Here is a 21,654-nt window from a genome sequence, read left to right as displayed (position 1 = left end):
ATTTCCATTTATGTTTTACTATAACTCAATATGTTATCCAAACCAGACAAACTATGGCCAGACTTAATTATACAGTGCTAGATTTATACTAACCGTTATTAATATTGACTGCAATTTATGGTGTGGTTTTCATGATGAACTGAATTAATTGCAGTCAGAAGGTTTACTGTTTATCTCTTATCGCTGAAAGCCTTGAAAGGGGAAAAGGAGCCAGCCTGTTCTTTCCACACTAACCTGTGGTTTATGATTACTTGTATTAGCCACTGGATTTTCCACATTTTATTTATTTATTTGTCCAATTTATTTGCCATCCATCTCACAGTTCAGGCAACTCTGAGAAGCTTACAACAAGATTTAAAAAAAAACAACATTCAAATGATTATAAATATAAATATGGATTAAAATTACAAAAATTAACACAAGCTAAAAACAAGAAACATTACCTGTTCTGTTTTCTTTTTGAAATGACTATAATAGGCTTATTTTGAAATAAAAACAAATTTAACACATTTTTAAAGAAACCAGCAAGAAAATTCTGTAGATGTCCTGATGAGAACTTGACTTTCATTTCTGTTTTAAATTTTTTCAAATTTAAAAAAGTGTCTTCAGTTATAACTTCTGTTTTGGTGACTGGCTGTTAATTGATAAGAACAGCTAGTAATACTACCTAAGATGACACGTTCTGAAAAAAATGGCCACCGTACAATATCCCTAAATGCTTATGAATCTCCTTTTTTCATCCTCTTCTCCCCGCACCCCTTCCAAGTTTGGTTTTAGATCAACTGTGAAAGAACCCGAAATAGTAGGTTTTGCTATATTCTGTTTTACATATTTTCAAATTATCACAGGACCACCTGTCTTCAGGAGCTTCCAGGTGTTTTCCCCGTAGATATGTCTATCCAGTGTGGAAAAGTGGGAGCAAATAGACAGTGGAAATAGCCAGAGGCCAGGCCCATCCCTCTCCATGTCTCTTCAGAATTGCTTTCTCAACTATATTCTCAACTATAAAGCAAAGGAATGTTGTTTTTTTTATGAAACCACCTCTGTTCTGTTGCTTTCCTCTCTACATATTGATTTTTCCCTCCTGTTCGTTAAAGAGGAAGTAAAATGCCTTAATTCTGATTAAAAAGACTCTATATGAGAAAAGTACATTAGAGCATTGGCTTGTTACAGACGTGGTTTCATTTAATTAGTATTGACTCTATCGAGTTTTCATCATAGGAGAAATTGTCTGGAAAATCAAACAGAGAGCATTACTAAGACAGACGGAAACGTTTAAAGAGAAGTAATCTAACTCTTTCTTAAAACAATATTTCGTTTGCTGGAGAATACTCTTGTGGCAGATGCAAGGAATAGTGACAGAGTTTGCTCACTGGTAACAGTTTAACTTTTATGCATTTTTTTTCATTTGAAATAACAGTGCCAAAAAAAAGAAAAAGAACAACCTCAGAACAGTTTGCCAAATGTTACATGGACTTTGCACCGAAATCTGTTTTATGATTTTAAGAGGTATATAGCCACACAGTAAATCTGTATCTGTCATTGTGGTAAATCGTGGGTTTATCAAATTATTTTCACTTCAGTTGGTGAGTCAATCACATCCAGGGACCTAGAGTTAAATAGATACTGCACTGGTTTCTGAGCTGGATGCGCTAGAAGTCAGCCTGAGCTGCAGTTCATAATCCATAATTAAATTTCTCTTCAACTATACTCTTTCAGGAGTGGCTGGAACCTATAGTTCTCCAGATGGTCTGGCACTGTTGTTTCTAATATCCCTCACTAACAGCCATGTTGTCTGGGATGGCTAAGAGTTGCAGTTGAGACATATCAGGAGAATGCAGGCCGACTACTCCAAAGAACCACTCCATAGTTTAGATAGTAATTGTTGAGAGATGGGATGAAAAACAGTGAGCAGAATCCAAAACACGTCTGCTTCATTCATACTTCCCAGATTAATATATGATTAAGGGCAAGGATTGACTTCTGAATGAAGCTGAAGCTACTTTTTTCTTTTCCAAGAACTAGTTGCCTGATGTATTTATGATTATAAGTCACCCGGACTTACCTTGAACTAAGATGAAAGTCAGTTTTATAAATAAATACATAAATAATAGTTTCTCCGTGGAGCAATAGAACAGTTCCCCGGCCTTTCCACCTTTGCGGACTAGCAGGGGGATGATTCAGCGTGAGCAGTGGGCATGTATGTCGGTCGCTCATGCAAGTGGAGTGTGCACGTGCACACTCACACACCACTTCCAAAGCCCTGTTCCAAGCGGCTGAAGGCCCAGTAGTGGGTTGGGGTCCCCTGCAATAGAAGATAATTAATAGTGAAAATCTTGACAAGGACCATAGTCCTTCCTCTTTCCCTCTGGCCTTTAGCAGAGGGACAGGTCTCTCTTTCCAATTATTTAAATTAATTCTAGCAAAGAGAATTTAAAATTAACCTAAAGGACTTTATGTAGCCCAAGACACATCCACCCTTATGTGCCCACCCCCAGTTTGGAGAATTCCTTCTTTGCTTTCTCTTTTGTCCGTGAGAATTTTTCCTTTTGCCACTAGATCAGGAAATCAGTGCTGCATTTGCCTCTGTTGCAGAAAGCCATATCCTTCAGTTTAAAATCTCTGATTAAAAAGAAATTGTTAATTTAAAAGGTCAACTGATTGTCTCATGAGAGACATTAGACACTTCCTTTGAATGCGGTCTCTCTGGAGACAGATCTCATAATAATGGAATGAGAGAGTTATGCAACATTTGATCATACTTTCCCCAAACAATTTGCTGCATTAACTGTGTTTTCTTTAATCTCATTATCATATAGTTTATCAGAATCAGACTGGAGTACTAGCTTTGATCGTAAAACAGCCTCCGCAGCCTCATATATTAATCAGCTTTTGGGTGAGACGGTGTTTACAGAGCCACTAAGCATCACATTCTTGGCAGACCACCAGGTCCCGTAGGTTTGCAAGCCTTTGGAGGAGAGGAACAAAAAGTCGGTGCTGAGTTGACAACATTTGTCACTGGTGCCTGCCAGGGAATTCAACAATTAAATGCTTAAAATAGGAAGTACCGAGAAAACCAACAAACGAACCCAAAATTGTGTAGCTGCCATGATGGAATTTGTGAAGCGTTCTGGCATTAATTAGCGTAGGCAGGATCATTCTCCGGTTCATATTGTTAATAAAGAACAATGTAGGATTTTTGGAATGCTTTTAAGGAGTCACTTCTAGAGATTAATAACTGATTTTGCAAATTCTTGGGTCCTCCCAAGCTGCTCTTTAACTACAGTTGAGAAACCTTAGGAACCTGAGAAATGTTAGGAGGAGATAATAAATTAAATTCTCCATTTCTTTCACCTTTTAGGAATTGGGGGCAGAAAGCATAGCCTGGCCAGTTTGGGCTTTGCTGATGGGCTAAGATATTACATAAGGATTACTACCAAAGTAGGCTGTTGCGCCACCATGTTTACGTTCCAACCATACTAGATTAGCAATATTTAATGCTATAAAGAAGATTGCACACCTAGTATTTATTTGTGTGTTATCTTTTAATTTTCATTGTATTATTTTAAGCCAAAGCCTCCAGTCACATTACGGCTTGGTACAACATATGAGCCTATCCAACAGTTGCCCCAAAATAACCTTTGCATTGCAAAATCGTGGCCATTTTGTAGCTGTTTTTTCTTTCTTATGTCAAGAATGCTAAAGTGATCAACACTAAGCTGTTTTACTAGCCCGGGTTCTCCTTTGCTCCATTCTTAACCATTTGTGACTTAACAGAAAGATGGAGGAGTGAAAGAAAGAAGATATGGACAAAAACAAACATTTCTGTTTTGCTGCCTGATGATCAAGAGACCAATCATTATCAAACTGTCTCAATCATTGAGATCTATCTTGGTACAGAAGATAGATCTCAGGGTTGTTGTTTTTTAATTTTTTTTAAAAACCTCTAGAAAAATCTCATCAGAATTTTACTAGAAATACAATTGGATTTAGTTTTTAAATTAATTTCTTGTGTAGCCAAAGGTTCTTTTCTCTTCCTTTTAGGAGGCACCAGGATGAAATCTCTGCTCTTCCATGAGGCAGGTGCTGCTATAATTGCAAAGGTTTTTTTTTTTAAGCTTAAACGGATTTAAAAAAATTCCCCCCAGCCACTTTATAAATGTTAGAAAAGAAATGCCATCTCCATCTGTTCCCGCCATATTTTGTTTCCCTGAGAAGGGCAAATCATAGGTGGATTTCGTTTTGACTTAAGTGTTCATCCTTCCATGGATGTGCTAGCAGCAAACAACCCAGTTCTCTCCAGACATGATTTGGCGTAGAATTACTTTTAATCTCTTTTCTGGAGGCAGACGTAGGCTCCAGAGAGTGAAGCAAGAAGTGGAAGAACCAGTGCTGTACGAAAGATTGTGTGCTTAAAGTTTTGGCTGTCTAGATGCTTTGATGACATTTTTAATCATCTCAAGGGATCAATTCTACTTCTGTTTTTTTTTTTGTCCAATTCTTCCTGTTCCATTGCTATGCCTGAGTAACAAGTTAGGCATGCATGGTGAGAGACAGAAATGCCCCAGAAGCCAGGATGATGGTGATATGATGATGATGATGATGATATAATCCTTATCCTTAATATTTAATATAATTTAAAAGGATCCTAAATGTTGACTCAACTATGTTATGACAGCTTTGGAAGCTAGGCCAAACTGTAATCCTCACAAATGAGTAGAGACAGTTGGATTCAGTGACACTGTCAGAGGAAAAGTACTTGGCTGTAGGCCTCCACATAGGTTTGTAATTTAGACAAGATTTAACTTCAGGATTTTTTAACTCTTAGTCTTTGTGTGCTTAATTTTTTAAATCATTTTAAAGAAATTCATTCCATTTAGGAAATGCTTTCCCTCCCCCCCCCCTATACAGAGACCTCATGTCCTCTTTCTTCAAAAGCACATGTGTATGTTTGCCACTCAACTTGCTAAAATACAAGAAAAGGTGTTCTACTTGATTCTAGTTTTCAGAGTTTCTCTTAGAAAAGTTTCAAAGTTTTTCAAAACTCTCTTCAGAGTTTGCCCACCTTATGTCTCAGAAAAAGTCTGGTAACACCTTTTCAGAATAACACAATTGTGCTTTTTAATCAAATGGGGTAGTCTGAAAAGGTGGTATCAGATTCCTTCTAATCTTTGGCTACTATAGATTAACACACTCTTTCTACAATGTCTGCCTTCAGTCAGCGAAAGAGTGATATAGTAAGGATTACATATCATCCTCTAAACTTTTATGGATTTCAGACTTGTTTATAGCCAGATGGGTAGACCTAACCCAGGGGTAGGCAACCTTTGCTCTTTTATGACTCGTGGACTTCAACTCCCAGAATTCCTGAGCCAGCATGGCTCAGTTTGGAAACCTCTCCCTTTCCCCTCAGCATGGCTGGCTCAGGAATTCTGGGAGTTGAAGTCCACGAGTCATAAAAGAGCCAAGATTGCCTACCCCTGACCTAGCCAGCTGACTTGAGTCTGACAGCAATAATGATGATCAAGGATGCAGCCAAGTCATTCAGGCCCCATGATTACTATACATCTTTAAAATGTCAGATTAGGTATTATAAAATGGAAAGTTGAGGGAGGCATCCCCATATTTTTATATCCTACTTTTGGAGGTAAGTAAGCTACATGCCAAATTCATGTGCTTATAATCACCATTACAGATATGTTTTGTTACAGAAACATTCAGACAGCAGAACTATATTAAAAGAGGTCTTTATTTCACTTAGCTAAGATTTTCCATTTTCTCTCCAGCTTTCAAAATGTCTTAAGTTCATGGCACTTCAGTAGCATGCTAGAACAGATAATGTGGCATTGTTCCTTTCTATTATAATTCACATTAGACAGTCCTTTCTTTTTACTGGTAAAGTAAGACCAATATGCTAAGTTATATTCCAATATATTTTCACATTCTTGTGTCACATCTCTATTTTTTTTCCATATAGATACCTTAGATAGGCTGATTTGAAAAAGCACAAGTAGATTATATTAGAGTAACTGCCTTGTGTGAGATTCTTCCCGGAACATCTGGACAATACTTAAAACTTTGTACTTCTTTTTCCAGATGGGGCAGGGCAAGTTGTACTTTTTTTGAGAATACACATTTGATATGTACAATTAAATCATTTTGCATTTATGAATCTTGCAACTGTAATTTTGACAATGCGTTTTTTATCAAATGCATGGATTTTCTGACCTACTTGATTTTTTCCTTTAACAAAAAAAAAATCTTTTTTCACTAACATGTAACATTTTGGCAGTTAGTAGCCCAAGATGTAAAGGAAAACCATCTGCCATTTCCTCCTGTTGCTTCTCCCTATGACCTTTGGCAGACCCATCACTATTTTGCCTGGGTCAGGCCAGTCAGCTGAAACCCGTGTTATCATGTCACCGGAGAATATCCTCAAAATAACTCATTGTGAGGACGCTGTAGTCTACACAAAATGGATTGCAATCTTTTAATCATTGTTGCTCTAAAGTTCTTCTCACGGTGACAGATATTGTGTGATCAGCTATGGTAGCAAGCTACTCAGGAGTTTTCCACATCTTAGAAACAAAAGCATCTGTTTCAGATGTCTTCAGGAACTTAACAATTTCAGTTTTGGCTGGAATCCAACGCCTGACTTCTTCTATTGCCTGAAATTGGGAGTCTATTAAATTAATTGCCAGCACTCTACTATGAGACAATGGCATATACCAGGGGTAGGCAACCTTGGTTCTTTTATGACTCGTGAACTTCTGGCTCAGGAATTCTGGGAGTTGAAGTCCACGAGTCATAAAAGAGCCAAGGTTGCCTACCCCTGGCATATACCAAAATAAGAAATAAACAAGAGCTTCATTCCACCTAATTATAAAAATGATCCTGTTTTTGTAAGCAACTTTTGACCACAGAGTTATGTAATTCAGAAAGTAAAGGCAATTATCAGGAACATAGTTGCATTTGGGTTTCCATATTGGGTTGAGAAACACAGATCAAATAAGCCTGCATTAAAATGCTAAATGAACAAATTCCTAATGTCTAAACATGTTACACAAAACCTGGACAAGCAATCTTATCAGGTATGGAAAAATAGACATCCCAGGCTCCTTTGTAGAATTAGAAAATTATGGCTAAATCAGTAGGTTCTTGGTTAGATCAAAAATGGGGCAAGAGCTGACATAGCATGATACTTGCAGCAAAGATGTCAGCCAGCACAATATTTTTTTTTAGATTTCTTCACGTAGAAGTTCCTTTAAATGTGCTGGGGATGTTTGTGGCAATAAGATGATACGGGTAATTTTGACAAAACGTTCCTATAGACCACGGGTATCAAACTCGATTGTGTCACGTGATGTATCGTGACGTTTTTTGCCTTTGCGGAGCTGGGGTGGGCGTGGCCTGCATGCGACTCATCTGGCCTGCGGGCCGCCAATTTGACACTCTTACTATAGACTAAAGGAAAATGGTGAAGAATTTCATTCATTATGTTTTGTGGATCTATATTCCACTATTCTGCCAATAAAGGATTCTCAAATCCTTTAATGTAAAAATGAAATCGGTATAATAAGAAGCACAAGGCATTATTAAAACCCCACAGCAGACAAAAAAATGCTTTATTTGCTATAGAAGGCTTTGCCTACTTAACAGAGGGTAAGTTTTACCATTGGGTGTTAAGTAGGCAAAGCCTTCTACAGCAGTGTTTCTCAACCTTGACAATTTTAAGGCATGTGGACTTCAACTCCCAGAATTCCACAGCCAGCAGTGCTGGCTGTGGAATTCTGGGAGTTGAAGTCCACATGCCTTAAAATTGTCAAGGTTGAGAAACACTGTTCTACAGCAACTTTAATAAAGCATTTTTTTTTTGCCTGCTGATATTAAGGATAACAGTGGAAGCTACTGTTTTTACATTCCCTTATTGGGGAATTTTGGAACCAGTGTTGAGCATGACTTAGAGTTACAGGTGAATTTCTGTAAATGCGTCCACTCCTTTCTTGTCTACTCGCGCACACTGACAGCCTGTTCTAATGAATCTAGTAATCCCAGCAAATTTGGAAGCCAAAATTCCATTGGTGGATGGACACAATCAAGTACAGTTCTCATTTTAAATGAGTGCAATTTAAAGCAGGGGTCTTCAAACTTGGGAACTTTAAGACTTGTGGACTTCAACTCCCAGAATTCCTCAGCCTGGCTGATTTAAAGGAGTTAAACTGCCCCATTGAAACCAGTGAAATGTCAACATATTTCATTATCTTAAAATACCAACCAATCAATTTCATTTGTTGAATTAAAATAAATTAGACAACCTGCACTAATTTACAATATCAAACCATGGAATACTGCAAAATAATACAATAAAAGGCTAGATGAAGAATACAACAGCTAATGCAGAAAACTATAAATAGTCATCTCATTTTGGTCCTGGAGAAAAACCTCTCTATGAGGTCATTTAGAGTTAACTCTGACTTGATAGCAAATAATCAATTGCAAGTCATCTATCTTTCTTTCTTTCTTTCTTTCTTTCTTTCTTTCTTTCTTTCTTTCTTTCTTTCTTTCTTTCTTTCTTTCTTTCTTTCTTTCTTTCTTTCTTTCTTTCTTTCTTTCTTTCTTTCTTTCTTTCTTTCTTCAGGATAAAGCCCAGATATTTAATGTTGAAAGATACCACCATTTCACAGGCATTCTTATATCTTACTCAGCTTATTAGTAATAATAATGTTATATTATTTCTGTTTTGGCAGGGACCAGGATTGGATTTTTGACTATATTTTAATGCTGAACTTCTTCTGAAGCATTTAACCCAGTGCTACCATTTCAACCACCACTGTGGCAAACACAAACATGACTAACTGCAGTTTTGTGTGTGGTTTTGGCTCATTACCTCCCAGTACTTCCCTGCTGTCCCATGCTGTTTCAACTGGTTTTGTACAGTGCTCTCCTGAAGTACAAAGAAGGGGAGGCCGTGATACAATCTCCAGAATTCAGAAAGTACACAGTGTGGCTAACAATTTTCTAAGCAAGGATATCTGATCATGTAAGAGAGAGCTGTGTGTTCTTTGTTTTGTCAATAATGGAGAGTGCATTCTTTTGAATGTTTGCTTTGGAAATATTTAGGCTTCATTTGGCTAGATATTTTTTTAAGGGGAGGAGGTAGCAAGCGATATTTAATTTTTCTCTATGTGGTCATAGTGCACCTAGCAATTGTGAATTGATTAGCCAAAAAGCAGGGAGATACATATATAGTAAGGTACCTTTCTATCTCCACAGGGCTCCCTTAGGGTCTGGGACGCTGCCTTCTGCCTAGTATTCTGATGTGTGACAGGAAGGAAGATTATTAAGGCTTTATTTTTCCCATCTGACTTACACCTACATTTGCTCTGACTTCTATACAGCTATTGAGTTTTTCCCTAAGCAATCTAAGTTTTTACAGCCAAGCAAATCCAGTATCCATCTTGCTTCTCTTTTTATTGTGCCCTAGTTTTGATTATCTTTCTGATGGTGATATGAATGGATAAACCGCATTCTGAACTGAGTCTTTTCCTAGCCTTTGCTCAATATGGGTAGTTCTCAACTTATAACCAGTTGCTTAAAAAGCCATTTCGAGTTCTGATGGACTCAAAAATTATTTATAATCCATCTTCACAGAACGGCCGTGCCACCCCTGGGGTCATGTGATTCCATTTCAGGCACTTTTCCATTTCAGCTCACATTTATAACTGGTTGCAGGGTCCTGTGAACAATAGTCATGTGACCGTGTTTTGCCATGTTTCTGTGCTGCTTTCCAGCCCAAAACAATAAAAAACACCCATTGGGTAAGCTGGATTCAGACTTATGACCATGCAATTTGCTTAAACGCCATGTGATTTGCTTAACGACCACACAATTCACTTAACAGCTACAATGATTCACTTAACAACTGTCATAAAATGAAGTCTGGTCGGTGATTCAACTTATAACTGCAACAATTTTACAACTAAAATTCTGCACTCAGTTGTGGTTGTAAATTGAGGATTACTTGTACATATATTTAAGACATCTGGAATATTTATTCAGAACTTTTTCTAACATGTGCGTTAATACCAATGTAGAAAATGTAACATCAGTTGTGATTTGCCTTGAACGTTGTCACTTTAGTCACCTGTATGTTTCCTGTTTGTTTCAGTAAGCATTCCAATACAGGTAGTCCTCGACTTTCAACAGTTCATTTAGTAACCGCACTGAAAAAAGTGACTGATGACCATTTGCAGCATCCCCATGGCCATGTGATCAAAATTCAGATGCTTGGCAGCTGACTCGTATTTGAAGGCTCCTTGGTGCTCACCGAGCTTGCTTGTTTTCTTGCAGACGTTTCATTATCTGGCACTGATGATGTTATCTAGTTTGGTCGTAAGTTGAGGACTACCTGTAAAGTTTCCATAGGTGCAACTTTGGGTGATCTTTCATAAAAAAAATAATACATTAAGAAAATCAGTAAAGTTGTCCCGTAGAAAAGGCAGGCTATCCACATCGACCTAATCTTTTTGCTGCTCCTTCAATTACTCTTAAAATGGCCCATAATTTGGATGCTATGAATATGGGATTGTAGTTTGCAATTGCAGAGAAATCCTTGAAGAACCTAAACACTTGAGTGGCATCTTGATTTCCTAATCTTCCAGCCTTCCTGACTTCCTTCGTATGACCTTTTTCTCTTTTGTTTTTGAATAGATAAGTTACAATTCTGTGGTTTGGTTCAAAAAGTCCTCCGTTTCAAGGTAGCTCCACAGCTTGTTTTAAGAAGCACAGAAAGAGTGTGAGACAGTAAAAGCCAAAGAAATCACAAGCACGAAATGAGGAAAAAAAAGGAATAGAAACAGAGTTAAAACCAGTTAACACCTACACCATTCACTATACCTTTTTGAATCCACTTAAATCATCCTTTACTTCTGTCATGTCCATATGCTGATTTATATATTGCCTTTGGTTCATTAAACTTCTCTTTTTTTAGGAACTCATCAACTTCATCCAGTGACAGTTTTGGACTTTCCCTTTCTTTCCAACCATTCACCCTTCCTTCATATATTTGTTTTCCACTTTGATCCTAATTTACATTCTGCATGACCAACCCCCCCCCCCCTCAGCCTGCTTCCTTCTTAATTTTGTATTCCATCCACATTGTTTTCAGCACCCATTCTTCGTTCTTGACCCTATCTCCTTCCTTTGCAATACTAAGTTCTGAAATAGCCCATCCCTGTGGCATTCAGGTTTGCTGGATGTTTTTCCTAATTATACCCTTTTCTCACTTCCACATAACAAAGTAGCAAAAGCACGCTTTTCGTAGAACTTGCTATTGTTCATTCCTGATTTCCTGTGAAACAGCCCGTAATCTTAGCATTTGAACTCTTCATTACATCATGGTCTCTGTAACATTGGCTGTAAACTATTTGAACTCGGACCCAGCACCGTAGCATCCTCTGTATACCAAAAGACAACACATCTCCACATGTACTAGAAGTAATCCTCGGGTTACGACGGTAATTGAGCGCGTCGATTACAGTCGTAATGTGAGGTGGATCATCGTGTGATTGGACCTGATTTTATTACCTTTTTTTAGGGTGGTCATTAAGTGAACGACCCAGTCATTAAATGGATACCATGGTTGTTAAGCAAAGCCATTGTTCTCTAGGGGTTAGTTTTTGCCAGAGACCAGAAGTAAATGCCAGTTTCAGCAACTCCATCATAAATCAGTCACATGCCTATGGGGGGGGGCGCAAATGGCCGTAAATGTGACCCATTGCTAAGTGCCCAAAATGTAGTCACATAACTATAGAGGGGCCCAAACATAGGATCTTCAAAACCATATAATAAGTAGCTTTTTTTGGGGGGGGGTCTGTCATAACTTTGAACTGTTGCTAAGTGATCGGTCATAAGTTGAGGACTACCTATATGCGTACGTTTCTCCATACACACATTAGACAGCCATTACGTATCCTTATCTTACTTTCTGCTCAATATTGAAGCATTTCATTGAGACTCTTGCGTGTTTTGCTTCCGTCGTATTCTGCTCTTAACTGCATTCAGCAGCTGATCTCCCACTGTGTTGTCTCACAAAGTTTCCATAATATGCAACCATTCATTTCGCCGCATGCTTTCCCTAAATCAACTAACATAATGTTTCTTTCTCAGCTACACAACTCTCTGTAACCTCCCAAAAGTACTGATGTACACATCCATGTACCCTCCATAAAGTTGTACTGCAGTTTCCTTTTTGATCACCGCTGTCTCTTGTTTCCTTATAATGAGGATTCCTACCAAAAATTTTCCCAGGAATGGTTAACAAACCATTTCCTCCTAAGTTTCACTTCCCCAATTAACTGTAAATTGCAGCCTAATCCTAAACATGTTTATTTTGAGCTAATTTTCTTTTTAAATAAATGGAATTTATTTGTACTGAATGTCAATGCCATCGGCTACTGCAGACGTAACCCAGAAATATGACTCATTCTTTTCACTAGAGCTTACTTTGTTATAAGCCCACTGCCACTATTACCTGTAATAAGCTTTAATCTGCACAGTGGGACTTGTTTTTCAAGTAAGCATATTTGTAAATGAGCTCTGTGTATCAGGGCAAAAAAAATAAAAGATACCTTTTCTATTTAGTGTTTATCTTTCAAAGAAAAACAGGGAGCATGTCTTTTCAGAAGTTAACCAAAAGGTAACTATTATGGCAAAGCACTCTTCATCTCCTTAAATAGATGATCTTTCCACCAGAAATCTGTTGGTAAGGATGCCACCTCTGGAGGTTTGTATGTGGCCTGGGAGGGGCGGCTCCAGCCTTGCACTATTCCACAAATGTAAATGACAAATTTGTTCTTAGAGCCCAGATAAAGAGAGTTTGTAATAAATTTTTTGGAGCCACTTAATCTGTGGCCTCTGCCTTATTTGATAGACCCTAGAACCGTGGTAGTGAACCTATGGCACGCGTGCCACAGGTGGCACGCAGAGCCCTCTCTGTGGGCACGCGTGCCATCGCCCCAGTCCTAGGCCTTCAGCTGGGTTTTATAAAACCTTTTCGCTTTAGGCCTCCGCCACCATATGCAAAAAAAAAAAAGATTCAATCAATCAATCAATTTCAACTTCTCGTGGGGGGAAAAAAAGATCTCGCAAAGTTGGAATTGACTGAACTTTTTAGTCCCACCCAGTCTGCCATTATCACCGAAGCCACGCCCACCCAATGGGCCATGCCCACCCGGCACCCGATGATACATAAGTGGGTTTTGGGTTGCAGTTTGGGCACTCGGTCTCTAAAAGGTTCGCCATCACTGCCCTAGATTTGCCCCCTCTAGGCCAATTTTCTTTTTGGCCTCCCCTACAAGTAAAAAATTAAAACAATACTGCCTAGGCATGTTACAATAAGTCTGGTCTACTCTAAATGATCAAAGTTGGTGAGGGTGGAACTGAGAGGGTAGGTACATAACTCTCTTAGTTTCTCTCTTTTTTAAAAAAATGCCTGCAAAGTCATTTATGCACTTCGTATCCTGTCTTTATTATTTTTATAACCCACTCAAGGCGGTGAACCTATTTAATATTCCTTCCTCCTCCTGTTTTCCACCACCACCACCACAACCCTGTGAGGTTGGTTGGGCTGAGAGAGAGTGACTGGCCCAAAGCCATCCAGCCGGCTTTCATGGCTAAGGTAGGACTAGAACACAGAGGCTCCCGGTCTCTATCTAGCCAGGCACCTTAAGCACTAGATCAAACTGGCTCTCCAGCTTGGTTGGCAAAGGGCAAATAGTCGTCTCACTTTTGCTCTGGGATACCCACATCCTCCCCACCACACGATATCAAGACAGTGTAGGACATTTGGATCTGTGTAAGGCTGTAGGTATCCTTTAGGACAGGGGCCTCCAACCTTGGCAACATTTAGACTTATGGACTTCAACTCCCAGAATTCCTCAGCCAGCCAAGCTGGCTGAGGAATTCTAGGAGTTGAAGTCCACAAGTCTTAAAGTTGCCAAGGTTGGGGACCTCTGCCTTAGGACATTTCAGAATGGCTGGTCACACAGTCAGTATGGAAAAAGTCTTTGGTGGCCTTAGCACAGCCAACGGCAGTGGGTGGCTGAAGCTGTTTGCAAACCCTGCTTATAATGGAAATAGGATTTGACCAGTAAGCCATGAGCAAAGAGAGATGACTGGTTCTGCTACTTTTCAGATTTTTTCAGTCTTCTTCGGTGCAAGGATCAGCTGTTAAATGAACACCTATTGCTAGACATAGTTGACGGGTTAGTCATTAACACTTGGAGCGCAAGGCAGTTTTTTAGGAGTCCTGTCTTCCTCCCAAGGATCATCGCACCTTCTTTAAAAATATAAAAATACCAGTCTGCCTATCTGCTGGGGCATCTTTGCAAGGCTGCAAGAAAAACTCGTTTTTCTGCATCCCCGAAGAGGGTGAGAACTTTTGATTTCTCTCCAGAGTTGCTAGGATACCCCCTTGTTATGATAAATTGATTACCTCGGTGTCGCTGGTGTGGAGGCGACAGCAGCAGACATCCTGTCCGTCTCCTTGTTCTTGAAGCTGCCAAACTCCCCAGAGTTTACAAGAGGGCACAGCAGAACTAGCAGGCATCTGGGAAAAGGAGAATATGAGGCAGTGGGGCGTATGTGCAGTAGAGAGACCAGTTGAATTGCTGGTGCTCAGGCGAGTCGGTATTTTTTATTTATTTTATTTTATTTATTAGATTGTTTTCCCCCTGCCTTCATTACTTTGTAAGTTACCCAAGGCGGTGGACATACATATTACTCCTTCGTCCTCCTATTTTTCCCCACAACAACAACCCCGTTGAGAATGACTGGCCCAAAGTCACCAGCCCGCTGGTATAGGGTAGGGTTGAAGGGACAGGCATCCTAAGCTAATTCCTCTAATCTCTAGTCACATCAGAAGTTTAATTTGACTGAAATGATGAGTTTGGGCCCTCCCAGCTTCTGATTTTTCTTAATGAAGTTATTTTTTTTTTCTTGATGAGTTATTGTGTCAGCTCACCGGCGCAAGAACGTTTGTCTCACATCCTGCAATTTTGTGCCTAGGCATAGTTTATTACTGTCTGTGTGTTCTCTATTTTTTTTATTATTATTTTTTTTAAGATCTTGTTGTGGGCGGTTTGGCTTCCACCCAACCACAGGCGTGTATAGATAACAGCACTTCTCTCAGAATGGTATTGTGTCTGGCAGAGTGGCCTACAGTCACTGACGGCACCTATCCAGAGCTTTGGGCGGATGAAAAAGTGCTTTGGGGCTATGAGGAGGTGCAACTAAAGCACAGGCTTGTTAAAATAGCCAGGCCTTTCCCCAGGATTGCACAGCTGCCTTGTGAGTCCAGAACAAGATGCATTTCCAGACAGGTGAGACACACATGTCCCTATGTACTCCAAAGCATTTCTTCCCCCCCCCTTCAAATTTGTATTTAAATTTAATTTGCATATCCCTGTAAATATGTTTATATTCAATATTACTCAAGAACAATTAACAGGGCAAAAACGCACACATATCCACAAAGCACAACATCTTCATAGAGCCGGTTTGGTCTAGTGTAGGGGTAGGCAACCTTGGCTCTTTTATGACTCGTGGACTTCAACTCCCAGAATTCCTGAGCCAGCGTGGCTCAGCTTGGAAACCTCTCCCTTTTCCCTCAGCGTGGCTGGCTCAGGAATTCTGGGAGTTGAAGTCCACGAGTTATAAAAGAGCCAAGGTTGCCTACCCCTGGTCTAGAGGTTAAGGCATCAGGCTAAAAAGCAGGAGACCAGGAGTTCAAGTCCCGCCTTAGCCATGAAAGCCAGCTGGGTGATCTTGGGCCAGTCACTCTCTCTCTCTCTCTCTCTCTCTCTCTCAGCCCAATTTGCCTCACAAGGCTAAGGAAAATAGGAGGAGGAGGGTATGTTGGGTATGTTTGCTGCCTTGAGTGATTTGCAAAAATAATAAGGGTGGGATTCAAATAAATAAATAAAATTGTGAGCTACCGGTAGTGAGGATTCTGAGCACAGCTAAAATATCAAAAGCAGGAAACAACTCAGCGGAAAGTCACAGACAATGAAACATTCTCTGCCGAAAATATTAGATCTATGTTTGTTTACTAACTGGGGATTAAGGCCAGTGGTGATTTTGCTCTTACGCTGAGGTATTTGATTCTTGCCTGTGTATTGATTTAAATGCATGCTACAGCACATTTAAATGTACAGCTTAAATGCTGCTTAATACATCTTGAGCTGCTATAATGGGGTTTTAGAAAATATCGGGGGGGAAAAAAACAAAAACCATAGAGCACACACAAGCACACCCCTTTCCCAAAGTCTGAGAAAAGTTTGGCCAGACTCGTATAAATATCCTAAGACCCACTAAAACTAGATATGCATAACTAATAGCAGGACTACATTTTAAGCAAACCTAGCTGAATTCACCCCCAGCGCTGTAGTTATTTTGCCACGCTGATTCCTTCTCGGAAGGGAAGGGGGGAAAAAAAAACCCTTGTAAATTGAGCTGTGTCCTGTAGGCAAAGAGGGAATACAGAGATGTTTGTTAGGTGCCTTTGTGACTTGCTGCCAGAATTCAGGCAATTAGTGGGCTACAAAGAGGCTCTGGCACAGAATGTGGAAATAGATTGTTGTTGCGCTCCCAGGATTTTGCTCACAAAGACCAGCCTCTCTAATAGATCCCTACTCCAATGAAGACCTCAAGGCTTCCTTCAGCAAAATGGCAGGTCATTCAAGACAAGTCTTTGCTGGAAGGATTTGGGAACAATGTCATTTTCCAGTTTCATTTCACTTGGGAACATCTAGAGATCTTCAATTTGTAATTAAAACACACTGGAATTTTTTTTTCACCACCATGATGTATTTGAAAACTGATGTTTTCCTCCACGTTTAGCCTATTTGGCTGACATTTAATCCCTGCAAGGCTGGAAGCTCTGATTTCTTCACTGGAACCAGTAAATGTCAGATGAATACATTTACTATATTCAATAGACTGAAGCCGCTTTCATCTGGAGAGTGTTGAAGTTCATAATCTGCCATGGTTGGGGGCAAGGGACGAGGAAAGAAAAATGATTTTTGATACTTTTCTCCGGCCTTCCAGGCAAGGATTAATATACTGTATATTAAAGAGCTGTTTTGTCTTTTGGTTTTTAGGAACTACATTAGATGTGCATTTATTTGTACAGAATTTCTGCTCTATCTGAAGGAGGGTTAAGGAGGTTGGTACACGTAATTAATTATTTTGGGATTTTAGATGGCTCAACCCTTGTGCATGTTTTTTTTCTCAGATAAATTCCCTAAAGTTTTCACCAAGGTTTACTCCCCTCCTCCCCAATGTTTTGGATTGAATTTTGAATGTTTACACCTGTAGCCTATGCTGTGAATCACAAAGAACACAGGGCTTCAAGAGAAAACCTGTTTGTGATCTATAACGCAATATACTCTCTGCGCAGATGTTTTCACAATTTGTGTGTCTTCCATGCACACTTAGTCAGCAGCCTGAGCCTTAAAATGCATTTTAGGAAATCAGAATCTGCAATTCAGAATTAGGATCTGGATATAGTCAAATGTCCTCAACCAAAAGTCAAGCTCAGCTAGAGAGAGACATACCATGTGTATAGAAGCCTTATTAAAAAAAAAAATAGGAACATTGCCTGGTAAATTTAATTAATTTAAATTAGCATCAATCTTCAGACTAGTCATTCTGAAGATCAAAGGATATTCTTTTGTATTTAAACACTCCCTGGACTTGTCACTACAGGTGAGTGGTACAAGAAGGATTCTTTTCTGTGTGAGAGCGAAAATACGTTTTCCTAGGTAGCCCTTCCACCTGCAGTTTCTACATCTATGTTTACAGTGTGTCACTTTATTACTTGGGGTGCCCTTTTTGGTCTGTTTTAAAAGATTTTCAGCTTTGAAAAGAAGAAAATTCTAGTCGTTTGGAAAAATATTCAGACGAGGTCCTGGAAAGGGGCAGTGGATTTTTGGGATATGAATTGCTAGAGCCGCTATTTTTTTCTGTATATTTTTTTCCTTATACGCTGGCAAATAAAGATGGGGTAGGAATAGTTGGTATATTTGCAGAGCAAGATCTGTCTCATGTTTTGTGAGATTCAGTCCAGGTGTTGCCAGTTTCTGTTTCGTAGGATAGATAGACTGAAAGGTCATTCTGTGGTAAGTTATATTTAGGAGAAAAATGTGGTGTAGAAAGGGTAAATAGCACAAAGAATTCTGAGATAATGCTCTGTTGAGTTAAAAATAGCCTATTAAAATAATTAATTATTCTGAGCCTACAGAATAATAATTATTACGGTAGAATTCAAGAAATGTTCCCATTCATTTCCATTAGAGATTGTTATACAAGAGACTAAAGTAGACTTAAACCAGACCACTGCTGTTTCTTTTTCTTTTTAGCTATTTATCTCCCCCATGAACGATGAATGTAATTTTCTAAGGCCAAATTATAACAAATTCATGGATGACTCATGCTAACCACATTCCCAGTTCCTCTTCTTCCCACAGAAATCTTGGATGGTCCCAATGAACCCTGTTCTTTCCCCTGCTTTTGTCTGAAAACATTGTAGGAGGAGAGAAGTGTTAGACTGTGGTGGAAAAAAAATCAGGCATCTGGGACTATTTTTCCTAACTAAAAAAGATATATTAAAAGGCCTAAGCTACATCATGGGATGAAAAAAGCTGCCTTTCAATACGTTTGTTAGTTAATGTCAGCAAGCAACCAGATCCACTCGTGAAAGGTCCAGGTCAGCAATTTTGTTGTGTTCTACCTATATTACAAGAATCTTCCCAGACTTCTTACCTTCCCTTGGGAACAACCAAATAAAGTTTCATGCAACTTGGCAGGAGAGGGTCAGGACTATGCCTTTCTTCGCTGCTCAAGGACTCAAGGCTATTTCCCTGCTTGACCCTGCCTGCCTGGTTGGGAGTTCTCCAACAGTTGGAAAAGGTGCTACTAGACTTCTGCTGAGGTTCTGTTTTTTCTGTTTATTTGTTTTTCCAGAAATTCACATGCATTAGACTCATATTGAGGGACACATTCTTCTTATGTGTAAGAAGCTTTAGGAAGGCTTGGGTTAAAAAAAAGGTGGGGAAACATGACATCCAGCAAATCTTCAGAATTTATGACAGAGCCAACTGCATATTAAAGGAAGTGGATCTAACAGCAGACATTGTTTCCCATATTAATCTGTTCACCTAAAACTGCCCCCAAAACTCTTCACTGAGTACGTAATAACCTTGACCATCTGCCACGAAATCATGCAGTGGGATTAGAAAAGATTGGCCACAGCTCTGTTGCTTATCTTTGTACAGCACTTAATAATGATTTTATTAGTTTTATTGTGTGCCCCCACCCACTTCCCTTTTTCCACATATAGTACCTTCCTCCTTCAGTCTAAGTTCACAATGTCTTTCTTTCTATAAGGGAACAGAATAGGATTTCTTTGCCTATCCCAAATTCCTTACATTTCATTTTATGTTTCTTTCAGTAAAAAAAAGGGCAGCTTCGTTTATATCTTTCTTTTAAGGGGACGTATACTGGGTAGCCCTTGATTTCCAACCACAATTGGGAATCAGAATTTCTGTTGCTAAGCAAACAGGTTATTAAGTGAGTTACGCCTGATTTTATGACCTTTTCCCCCCCATGGTTGTTAAGTGAATTACTGCAGTTGTTAAGTGAATCCCGCTTCCTCCATTGTCTTTTCTTGTCAGAAACAAGCTGGGAAGGTTGCAAATGGCAACCACATGACCCCAGGAGGCTGCAAACATTGTAAATAAATGCCAGCTGCCAAGCGCCCGAATTTTGATCATGAGATCCTGGGGAAGCTATGACGGTTGTACTGTAAGTGCGAGGACTGGTCATAAGTCACTTTTTTCAGTGTGGTTGTAACTTTGAACGGCTGCTAAACAAATGTTTGCAAGTCAAGGACTACCTCTGCTCAGAAACTACTCATCAAGGATCAGAATGCAACTGAGATTTTTTTAACTAAAGAGGATTTAAACATGTGTCCCTGAATACGAACCTCAGAAATGGCATCCACATATGCCCCAGAAAGGAGATTTGAATTTACTGAGGGAGTAGACAACCATCCCGCGAAAAACATTCATAGAGAACTGGGGGGGGGGGGAAAGAGCAGTAAAAGGAGAGGTAATATTCATTGGAAAACTATTTCTATTGGGGGAGGATGGCATTCAAAAGCAGCCCTATTAAGGGACAATAGCATGAAAATATGAAAACAGCCACAAAGCACTCAGTAGGGGAACTAACAGTCAGTGGGAAATAGCATTGAAAGGAAACACAGCTCTCATTGGGAAATAGCGTTTAAAACAATGAGCAGTGTTGAGGGGATGGAAGTGAACAGGCCCTGCGGGGGGTTGGTAACCGTGGAACAGCCTGTACGGTGCACTCTTAATAGGAAGGGAGAGTCCAATACAGTATATGTTCTTCTCAAAACCAAAAATAACATTGACCACCAAGAGAAGATTAAAATATTTAAAAGCATTTAAAACATTAAAAGCCTTTAAAACATTTAAAATACAAGGCAACCAAGCTTTCGTCGGGCACTCCCGACATCATCATGGTTGAAAAATCTTTACCATTATTACTAGTCAGTATATGTTCTGTATTGCTGTAGAGAGGAAAGGAGAGAGCCAAGTATGAATTATGGAGATGCCAGAGAAAGGAGAGGTTCAGATGTCTTAAGATGGAGGATTGGGAGTTCAGAAGAAAGAGGGGGAAAGAAATGGGGACTGGGGACCTTGTTAAATGTAACAGATCAGGGATAGTGGGGGAAGACAACCATAAGAACAGATAGAAAGGAGGAAGGAAGGAAGAGGAAGGACAGGTGTTCCTTTCATGGTATGAGGATTTTGAGAACATGGCCTCCAGACGTTTGCAAGAGGAGGAGAAGGAAGCTCTTTATCACTAAGTACTTATCTCTTAGCCTGAGCCAGCTTAGTACTCTCCTTGCCTTTCTGAGCTCAAAGGATCTATGAATTTGGATTAATCAGGGGAGTCGGTATTGGTACACTGCTGCTTTGTCCCATCTGCGTCCAGTTGATGAGTCAAAAATCAGCTACTACTTCCAGGCTGTGAAGCCCAATTAAGCTGAATCCGCCCTAGGAACCTGGAAAGGTTGTACTTCTGAAGTGTAAGGAAGTGTAGGAAGGAGAAAGTTTGGCTTTGGAGGGCTCAATGACCAACTTGAAGATGAAACTGCTTGTCTAACTCATTGGGAGATCCATTGGGAGATCCAGCAGATCCAAACTGCCCATTGTGACCAGTCTCAGGTCCAGGCAATTAAGGAGTGTGAACGCCAGGCTGCTCAGAGACTTCCCTGGAATAAGTCAAAGTTGCAAGGAGGAAGCAAACTCAAGACCTTGCCACCCAGTTTCTACGTTCATCTCAAGGGACTTCAACTAAAGCAGCGGTTCTCAACCTATGGGTCGCGACCCCATTTGGGGTCGATCGACCATTTCACGGGGGTCGCCAAGCAAGGCTGTCCGCCATTTTTTTTTGTCCGCCATTTTTCCCCCCTTTTCCGGTGGGTGCCTTACCTCCCTTGGGCTGGGCCAGCTGGTGGTCGGCCTGCTCCGTCTCTGCCGCTTGCCAGCTACGCCTCGGCCGGCGCAG

General features: G+C 39.9%; 1 protein-coding gene across 1 annotated transcript in view; it reads left to right on the top strand.

Moving 5' to 3' along the window:
• The window catches only part of ALG14 (ALG14 UDP-N-acetylglucosaminyltransferase subunit), a 35,780-nt gene that overhangs the window by 12,123 nt on the left and 2,003 nt on the right, over window positions 1-21,654 (top strand). The window lies entirely within an intron of this gene.

This window comes from Protobothrops mucrosquamatus, unplaced genomic scaffold (assembly GCF_001527695.2).
Source record: "Protobothrops mucrosquamatus isolate PMUCROS unplaced genomic scaffold, P.Mucros_1.0 scaffold_233, whole genome shotgun sequence".
NCBI classification, from domain to species: Eukaryota; Metazoa; Chordata; class Lepidosauria; order Squamata; family Viperidae; genus Protobothrops; species Protobothrops mucrosquamatus.
Note: the sequence above shows the minus strand (reverse complement) of the source record. Positions and strands in the feature narration are given on the sequence as shown.